The following is a 10608-nucleotide window of genomic DNA, read 5'->3' as shown; positions in this document are numbered from 1 at the left end:
GAGGACCGCAATAAAACCATAAAATCACATAACGATATGAAATAAGATTCTCTGTACGTGTTGAGGACCACAATAAAACAATATGTTACAAAGGATATGTAATAGGATAAGGTATATCTACTTATTCTTACGCTGTAAACGCCGGTCATCACAATAACCAAACCAGCCATTTCAGGACCCTACTTCGCTCATCCATTACACCTCTAAAAGGTGTGACACATTACCACACCTGAGATGTCTTGTCAAATAAGAGAAATTAGGCCCAACTAGTATGGGGATGACATCCTCCTACACACTTTGTTTGTGTCTATAGTCAAAAGTAGTCCACTACATAGGGGATAGAGTGTCATTTGGCATGCAAGCGTTGTCTTGAAACTTTTCTGGGAGTGGTCTCTACAGCTGGGTGTGATTACAGGTCATTTGAGTTCCCAACATGGCACAGAAAAGTATCTGTAGTGAGTGGGTTGTCACACCTCACAGTCAATTCTCTAGCAGAGATTACATACCCTAGAAATCCTATCTTCACACGGCCAAAACATCATCATTCCTCAATAACTTCAAGCGTAGTCTGGGGGTCAGCCTGATGAACCAAACTACCCAGTAGTAGACTAGTGGTCAGGGGTCAGCCTGATGAACGAAACAACCCAGTAGTAGACTATGGGTCAATCTGATGAACCAAATTCCCAGCAGTAGACTGGGGGTCAAGGGTCATCATGATTGACCAAACTACCCAGTAGTAGACTAGGGGTCAGCCTGATGAACCAAACTACCAAGTAGTAGACTAGAGGTCAGCCTGATGAACCAAACTACCCAGTAGTAGACTAGGGGTCAGGGGTCAGCCTGATGAACGAAACAACCCAGTAGTAGACTATGGATCAATCTGATGAACCAAATTACCCAGCAGTAGACTGGGGGTCAAGGGTCATCATGATTGACCAAACTACCCAGTAGTAGACTAGGGGTCAGCCTGATGAACCAAACTACCAAGTAGTAGACTAGAGGTCAGCCTGATGAACCAAACTACCCAGTAGTAGACTAGGGGTCAGGGGTCAGCCTGATGAACCAAACTACCCAGGAGTAGTCTAGGGGTCAGGGGTCATTCTGATGAATTAAATTACCCAGTAGTAGACTAAGGGTCAGGAGTCAGCCTGATGAACCAAACTACCCAGAAGTAGACTAGGGGTCAGCCTGATGAACCAAATTACCCAGTAGTAGACTGGGGGTCAGGGGTCATCCTGATGAACCAAACTACCCAGTAGTAGACTAGGGGTCAGCCTGATGAACCAAACTACCCAGTAGTAGACTAGGGGTCAGGGGTCAGCCTGATGAACGAAACAACCCAGTAGTAGACTATGGATCAATCTGATGAACCAAATTACCCAGCAGTAGACTGGGGGTCAAGGGTCATCATGATTGACCAAACTACCCAGTAGTAGACTAGGGGTCAGCCTGATGAACCAAACTACCAAGTAGTAGACTAGAGGTCAGCCTGATGAACCAAACTACCCAGTAGTAGACTAGGGGTCAGGGGTCAGCCTGATGAACCAAACTACCCAGGAGTAGTCTAGGGGTCAGGGGTCATTCTGATGAATTAAATTACCCAGTAGTAGACTAAGGGTCAGGAGTCAGCCTGATGAACCAAACTACCCAGAAGTAGACTAGGGGTCAGCCTGATGAACCAAATTACCCAGTAGTAGACTGGGGGTCAGGGGTCATCCTGATGAACCAAACTACCCAGTAGTAGACTAGGGGTCAGCCTGATGAACCAAACTACCAAGTAGTAGACTAGGGGTCAGCCTGATGAACTAAACAAGCCAGAAGTAGACTAGGGGTCAGGGGTCAGCCTGATGAAACAAACTACCCAGTGGTAGAATAGGGGTCAGGGGTCACCCTGATGAAGCAAACTACCCAGTAGTAGACTAGGGGTCAGCCTGATGAACCAAACTTCCAAGTAGTAGACTAGGGGTCAGGGGTCAGCCTGATGAACAAAACAACCCAGAAGTAGATTAGGGGTCAGCCTGATGAACCAAACTACCCAGAAGTAGCCTAGGGGTCAGGGCTCATTCTGATGAATTAAACTACCCAGTAGTAGACTAGGGGTCAGCCTGATGAACCAAACTACCAAGTAGTAGACTGGGGGTCAGGGGTCATCCTGATGAACCAAACTACCCAGTAGTAGACTAGGGGTCAGCCTGATGAACCAAACTACCAAGTAGTAGACTAGGGGTCAGGGGTCATCCTGATGAACCAAACTACCCAGTAGTAGACTAGGGGTCAGCCTGATGAACCAAACTACCAAGTAGTAGACTAGGGGTCAGGGGTCAGCCTGATGAACTAAACAAGCCAGAAGTAGACTAGGGGTCAGGGGTCAGCCTGATGAAACAAACTACCCAGTGGTAGAATAGGGGTCAGGGGTCACCCTGATGAAGCAAACTACCCAGTAGTAGACTAGGGGTCAGCCTGATGAACCAAACTACCCAGTAGTAGACTAGGGGTCAGCCTGATGAACCAAACTACCAAGTAGTAGACTAGAGGTCAGCCTGATGAACTAAACAATCCAGAAGTAGACTAAGGGTCAGGGATCAGCCTGATGAACCAAAGTACCCAGTGGTAGAATAGGGGTCAGGGGTCAGCCTGATGAACCAAACTACCCAGTATTAGACTAAGGGTCAGGGGTCAGCCTGATGAACCAAATTCCCCAGTAGTAGACTGGGGGTCAGGGGTCATCCTGATGAACCAAACTACCCAGTAGTAGACTGGGGGTCAGGGGTCATCCTGATGAACTATATAACCCAGTAGTAGACTAGGGGTCAGCCTGATGAACCAAACTTCCCAGTAGTTGATTAGGGGTCAGGGGTCAGCCTGATGAACCAAATTACCCAGTAGTAGACTTGAGATCATCCTGACGAACCAAACTTCCCAGGAGTACACTAGGGGTCAGCTTGATGAAACAAACAACCCAGCAGTAGACTAGGGGTCAGACTGATGAACCAAACTACCCAGTAGTAGACTAGGGGTCATCCTGATGAACCAAACTACCCAGTAGTAGACAAGGGGTCAGCCTGATGAACCAAACTACCCAGTAGTAGACAAGGGGTCAGCCTGATGAACCAAACTACCTAGCAGTAGACTAGGGGTCAGCCTGATGAACTAAACTACACAGCAGAAGACAAGGAGTCAAGGGTCATCCTGACGAACCAAACTACCCAGTAGTAGACTAGGGGTCAGACTGATGAACCAAACTACCCAGTAGTAGACTAGGGGTCAGCCTGATGAAACAAACAACCCAGCAGTAGACTGGGGGTCAGGGGTCATCCTGATGAACCAAACTACCCAGTAGTAGACTAGGGGTCATCCTGACGAACCAAACTACCCAGTAGTAGACAAGGGGTCAGCCTGATGAACCAAAATTCCCAGTAGTAGACTAGGGGTCAGCCTGATGAAACAAACAACCCAGCAGTAGACTGGGGGTCAGGGGTCATCCTGATGAACCAAACAACCCAGTAGTAGACTAGGGGTCAGCCTGATGAACCAAACTACCCAGAAGTAGACTAGGAGTCAGGGGTCAGCCTGATGAACTAAACTACCCAGAAGTAGACTAGGAGTCAGGGGTCAGCCTGATGAACCAAACTACCCAGTACTAGACTAGGGGTCAGCCTGATGGACTAACCTACCCAGTGGTAAACTAGGGGTCACCCTGATGAATTAAACCAGCTAGTAGTAGACTAGGGGTCAGGGGTCAGCCTGGAACCAATAATTATTTTCCACCATAATTTGCAAATAAATTCATTAAAAATCCTACAATGTGATTTTCTGGATTTTTTTCTCTCATTTTGTCGGTCATAGTTGAAGTGTACCTATGATGAAAATTACAGGCCTCTCTCATCTTTTTAAGTGGGAGAACTTGCACAATTGGTGGCTGACTAAATACTTTTTTGCCCCACTGTATATTGTCACTGACAGTCCCCAGCTCTCTCTCTATCATATACATTATCACTGACAGCCCCCAGCTCTCTCTATCATATATATTATCACTGACAGCCCCCAGCTCTCTCTATCATATATATTATCACTGACAGTCCCCAGCTCTCTCTCTATCATACATACAGTATATTATCGTTGACAGTCCCCAGCTCTCTCTCTATCATATATATTGTCACTGACAGTCCCCAGCTCTCTCTCTATCTTATATATTGTCACTGACAGTCCCCAGCTCTCTCTCTATCATATACATTATCACTGACAGTCCCCAGCTCTCTCTATCATATATATTATCGTTGACAGTCCCCAGCTCTCTCTCTATCATATATATTATCACTGTCAGTCCCCAGCTCTCTCTCTATCTTATATATTATCACTGACAGTCCCCAGCTCTCTCTATCATATATATTATCGTTGACAGTCCCCAGCTCTCTCTCTATCATATTATCACTGACAGTCCCCAGCTCTCTCTCTATCTTATATATTATCACTGACAGTCCCCAGCTCTCTCTCTATCATATATATTATCACTGACAGTCCCCAGCTCTCTCTCTATCATATATATTATCACTGACAGTCCCCAGCTCTCTCTCTATCACATATATTATCACTGACAGTCCCCAGCTCTCTCTCTCTATCATATATATTATCACTGACAGTCCCCAGCTCTCTCTCTCTCATATATATTATCACTTTCAGTCCCCAGCTCTCTCTCTCGATCATATATATTATCGTTGACAGTCCCCAGCTCTCTCTCTATCATATATATTATCCCTGACAGTCCCCAGCTCTCTCTCTATCATATATATTATCACTGACAGTCCCCAGCTCTCTCTCTATCATATATATTATCCCTGACAGTCCCCAGCTCTCTTTCTATATCATATATATTATCGTTGACAGTCTGACATCCATGTCCTGTCCATCACTACTGCTCCCATCAGAGAACAGACACACTGAGGGAATTTACTAGTTTGTTTGTTTGGATGTCGTTTACCCGTCAAAGGTTGCTCATCTTCCAAGAGTCTATAAAGTATAACATCCCTGCCCTTTAAAACCCACTACAGCTTCTGCCAAGAGGTTTGAGCCTGTTTGGCACAGCTGGTTATATGGGCATGTCCTCATTGCGCTGGGCTTGTTCTGCCAAGAGGTTTGAGCCTGTTTGGCGCAGCTGGTTATATGGGAATGTTCTCATTGCCCAGGGCTTGATTGGATTTGATTTTATTTTGATTTGGCTCGGTTACTGGTTTGAGTCATGTGTTTCCAAATTGCATCCCAAATGGCACCATTTTCCCTATTTAATGTACAACTTTGACTAGAGCCCTACTCCCTATATTGTGCACTACTATAGACCAGAGCCCTATTCCATATATAGTGGTACTACTATAGACCAGGGCCCTATTCCCTAATATAGTGGTACTAGTATAGACCAGAGCCCTATTCCCTATATAGTGGTACTACTTTGACTAGAGCCCTATTCCCTATATAGTGCACTCCTTTGACTAGAGCCCTATTCCCTATATAGTGCACTCCTTTGACTAGAGCCCTATTCCCTATATAGTGCACTACTTTGACTAGAGCCCTATTCCCTATATAGTGCACTCCTTTGACTAGAGCCCTATTCCCTATATAGTGCACTACTTTGACTAGAGCCCTATTCCCTATATAGTGCACTACTTTGACTAGAGCCCTATTCCCTATATAGTGCACTCCTTTGACTAGAGCCCTATTCCCTATATAGTGCACTACTTTGACTAGAGCCCTATTCCCTATATAGTGCATTACTTTGACTAGAGCCCTATTCCCTATATAGTGTACTCCTTTGACCAGAGCCCTATTCCCTATATAGTGGTACTACTATAGACCAGAGCCCTATTCCCTATATAGTGCACTACTTTGACTAGAGCCCTATTTCCTATATAGTGCACTCCTTTGACCAGAGCCCTATTCCCTATATAGTGCACTACTTTGACTAGAGCCCTATTCCCTATATAGTGCACTACTTTGACTAGAGCCCTATTCCCTATATAGTGCACTCCTTTGACTAGAGCCCTATTCCCTATATAGTGGTACTACTATAGACCAGAGCCCTATTCCCTATATAGTGGTACTACTATAGACCAGAGCCCTATTCCCTATATAGTGGTACTACTTTGACTAGAGCCCTATTCCCTATATAGTGTATTCCTTTGACTAGAGCCCTATTCCCTATATAGTGGTGCTACTATAGACCAGAGCCCTATTCCCTATATAGTGGTACTACTATAAACCAGAGCCCTATTCCCTATATAGTGGTACTACTTTGACTAGAGCCCTATTCCCTATATAGTGCACTCCTTTGACTAGAGCCCTATTCCCTATATAGTGCACTCCTTTGGCTAGAGCCCTATATAGTGCACTCCTTTGACTAGAGCCCTATTCCCTATATAGTGCACTACTTTGACTAGAGCCCTATTCCCTATATAGTGCACTCCTTTGACTAGAGCCCTATTCCCTATATAGTGCACTACTTTGACTAGAGCCCTATTCCCTATATAGTGCACTACTTTGACTAGAGCCCTATTCCCTATATAGTGCACTACTTTGACTAGAGCCCAAAGGCCCTGTGAATACAATGCCATTTGAGACACATCCCGAATCCACAGACAACCCCCCCCCCCCTCCCCACACTTTACAGTTGAACAAAATGGAGGGTACTACAGGTATAGAGTATCAATCCTAGAAGTACCCTACATAGTACAGTACTGGCCATGATATGGTGCTTTAAACCTGATCTGAGAAGCACATCATTCCCATGCCATTGCTCACTACTAGTGTCAAGCTCCTTGTGCGTAGGGTCCAGGGAGGAGCTGGAGCTTCAACACTCTGGGCAGATTTCCAATCAGGGAAATTAGAGGCTATAGAGGCCAATGGACTACAAGTTGGAAATTAGGAAATGTTGAAACTTGGCTCTAGGAGGACCCTATATAATTAGGTATTATGATAACATAGATAGGTCAACCACGTTGAATGCATTGGTTACTTGCCTGTCAAAGTGTAAGATTGTATTTATAGGTATCCAAGCAGTGCATGTAGAGGCAGACTACTGCAGGGCTATTTGACCAGGAAGGAGAGTGATGGAGTGCTGCATCAGATGACCTGGCCTCCACAATCAACCCACCTCAACTCAATTGAGACGGTTTGGGATGAGTTGGACCGTAGAGTGAAGGAAAAGCAGTCAACAAGCATACAGTAGGTGGGAACTCCTTCAAGACTGTTGGAAAAGTATTCCAGGTGAAGCTGGTTGACAGAATGTCAAGAGTGTTCAAAGCTGTCATCAAGGCATCAAGGGAAATGGTGGCTACTTTGAAGAATCTCTCAAATATATTAAAATTTGTTTAACACTTTTTTGGTTACTACATGATTCCATATCTGTCATTCCATAGTTTATTGTGGGGGGGGGGGGGGGGGGGGGGGGGTCAGTGAACTTCCTGCATTTCAACACATTTTGGTGCAGGGAGAAAAATGTGCTGTTTTATAATACTGTTATACACATTCTGTTTTAAAGTTTTAAAGCTCATTTCCAGCAATTCAACATGTGTTGCCATGGGTCAGGGAGGTTGCTGTTTCATATCATGCTTTAGTTAACATTTTGTCATGATGTTGAGAGAACATTTCACTGTTTTAAAACTGTTTTCCTGCTATTACACATATTGACATGATGTTGAGAGAACATTTCACTGTTTTAAAACTGTTTTCCTGCCATTACACATATTGACACGATGTTGAGAGAAAATTGTGCAGATTTAAAGCAAATTTCCTGCCTTTCTACCCATTTTTCTATCACATGCTACCTAGGGCCCCACCCAAAGAGAGGTTGGGGCCCCTGGGGCACGGGCCCTGCGTGACCATTTGGAAATCCCACTCTGAGCGCATTAGCTCAACCACCACGAGGTTATCCTAGATCCTGTTAATATGAGTAGTCTGAAAGCAGGCTAACTCTGCTCCCTCCCTGCAGCCTGCTATGCTGTGTGTGTGTGTGTGTGTGTGTGTGTGTGTGTGTGTGTGTGTGTGTGTGTGTGTGTGTGTGTGTGTGTGTGTGTGTGTGTGTGTGTCTGTGTGTGTGTGTGTGTGTGTGTGTGTGTGTGTGTGTGTGTGTGTGTGTGTGTGTGTGTGTGTGTGTGCGCGTGCGTGCGTGGCACCTGGGTCAATAGCATTAACATGACCATGGTGTACTGTGACTAAGGTAAAGGGTCTCAGTCTAGTAAATAAGCCCTTTCAACCCCCACATCCTGACTCACTCACTGACTGTAACCTACATTCTTCACTGTCCTGTTGTGGTGTCGATCTGATTAGGGATCAGCAGGTAGGACTCTAAGGGACATAGGGCGTCCTGTTAGAATGAAAATTAGCAGATGGCTCCTATCTCAGGCAGAGCAGCCTCTGCCTATACGCAGACTACGTGCTGACCGTCGGGGTCAGTCGGCGTCTCAACTTACCGTTGAGAGATAACATAGTAGAATACACAATGTGCCATTTTTAAATGTGGTTGTGCATCAGCAGTTTCCCTCTTGTTATGTCAGTTACTGACAGTCAATCAATTACCCATGTCAGCTAACATTTTATAGATTGCCAGTTATCTAAACCTTGTAGAAACAATGGCTGAATTATTGACCAGGCACACAAGGCACGTACCCAGGGGCCCTGACCTCCATTGGGCCAGCATTTATTTTGTTAGTCACTCAGATATCATATGATCATGACATACAGTACCTGTCAAAAGGTTTAGAACACCTTCTCATTCAAGGGGTTTTCTTTATTTTTACTATTTTCTACATTGTAGAATAATAGTGAAGACATGAAAACTATAAAATAACACATATGGACTCATGTAGTAACCAAAAAAGTGTTAAACAAACCACAATATATTTTATATTTCAGAATCTTCAAAGTAGCCACCCTTTGCCTTGATGACAGTTTTGCACACTCTTGGCATTCTCTCAACCAGCTTAATGAGGTAGTCACCTGGAATGCATTTCAATTAACAGGTGTGCCTTGTTAAAAGTTAATTTGTGGAATTTCTTTACTTAATGCGATTCAGCCAATCAGTTGTGTTGTGACAAGATAAAAATGGTATACAGAAGATAGCCCTATTTGGTAAAATACAAAGTCCATAATATGTCAAGAACAGCTCAAATAAGCAAAGATAAACAACAGACCATCATTCATTTAAGACATGAAGGTCAGCCAATCAGGAACATTTTAGGAAATGGGAAAGTTTCTTCAGGTGCAGTCGCAAAAACCATCAAGCGTTATGATGAAACTGGCTCTCATGAGGACCGCCACAGGAAAGGAAGACCCAGAGTTACCTCTAATGCAGAGGATCAGTTCATTAGAGTTAACAGCACCTCCGATTGCAGACCAAATAAATGCTTCACAGAGTTCAAGTAACAGACACATCTCAACATCAACTGTTCAGAGGAGACTGTGTGAATCAGGCCTTCATAGTCGAAGTGCTGCAAAGAAAACACTACTAAAGGACACCAATCAGAAGAAGAGACTTGCTTGGGCCAGGAAACACGAGCAATGGACATCAGACCGGTGGAAATCTGTCCTTTGTTCTGATATGTCCAAATTTGCCATTTTTGGTTCCAACCGCCGTCTCTTTCTGAGGTGAACGGATGCTCTCAACATGTGTGGTTCCCACCGTGAAGCATAGAGGTGGAGGTGTGATGGTGTGGGTGTGCTTTGCTGGTGATACTGTCTGTGATTTATTTAGTCTTCAAGGCACACTTAACCAGCATGGCACCACAGAATTCTGCAGCGATACGCCATCACTTCTGGTTTGCGCTTAGTGGGACTATCATTTGTTTTTCAACAGGAAAATGACCCAAAACACACCTTCAGGCTATGTAAGGGCTATTTGACCAAGAAGGAGAGTGATGGTTCTGCATCAGATGACCTGGCTCCCACAATCACCCAACCTCAACCCAATTGAGATGGTTTGAAATTATTTGGACTGCAGGTAGAAGGAAAATGAGTGTGTGAAAATGTATGTGAATGTGTGAAAGTGTATGAAAGTGTATGAGTGAAAATAAGTGCTCAGCATATGTGGGAACTCCTTCAAGACTGTTGGACAAGCATTCCTCATGAAGCTGGTTGAGAGAATGCCAAGAGTGTGCAAAGCTGTCATCAAGGCAAAGGGCGGCTACTTTAGAGAATTTAAAATATATTTTGATTTGTTTAACACTTTTTTGGTTACTACATGATTCCATATGTGTTATTTAATAGTTTTGATGTCTTCACTATTATTCTACAATGTAGAAAATAGTAAAAATAAAGAAAAACCCTTGAATGAGTAGGTGTGTCTAAACTTTTGAGTGGTACTGTGAGTCATGGCAAAATGTGTAGAACTGCAGGGAATTACCTTTAAAAATGCAAATTTTTCTCTGCATCCCATGGCAAATTGAGTAGAATCGCATGAAATGTGCTTTAAAACTGCAAGGTTTGCCATATAGCACGCTTCTATCTATTTGAGCTGGTTAGTATGTGTAGGTAATCCTGTCAAACGTGTATTTAAAAATATACATATTGCTTAGTAGAACTGCATAAGTGTTGCTCTCCACTTTCTGGAGGACTGAGTTTTGA

The sequence above is a fragment of the Oncorhynchus mykiss genome, chromosome 26 (genome assembly GCF_013265735.2).
Source record: "Oncorhynchus mykiss isolate Arlee chromosome 26, USDA_OmykA_1.1, whole genome shotgun sequence".
NCBI lineage: Eukaryota > Metazoa > Chordata > Actinopteri > Salmoniformes > Salmonidae > Oncorhynchus > Oncorhynchus mykiss.
The sequence above is the reverse complement of the archived record's forward strand: the minus strand, read 5'-3'. Positions refer to the sequence as shown.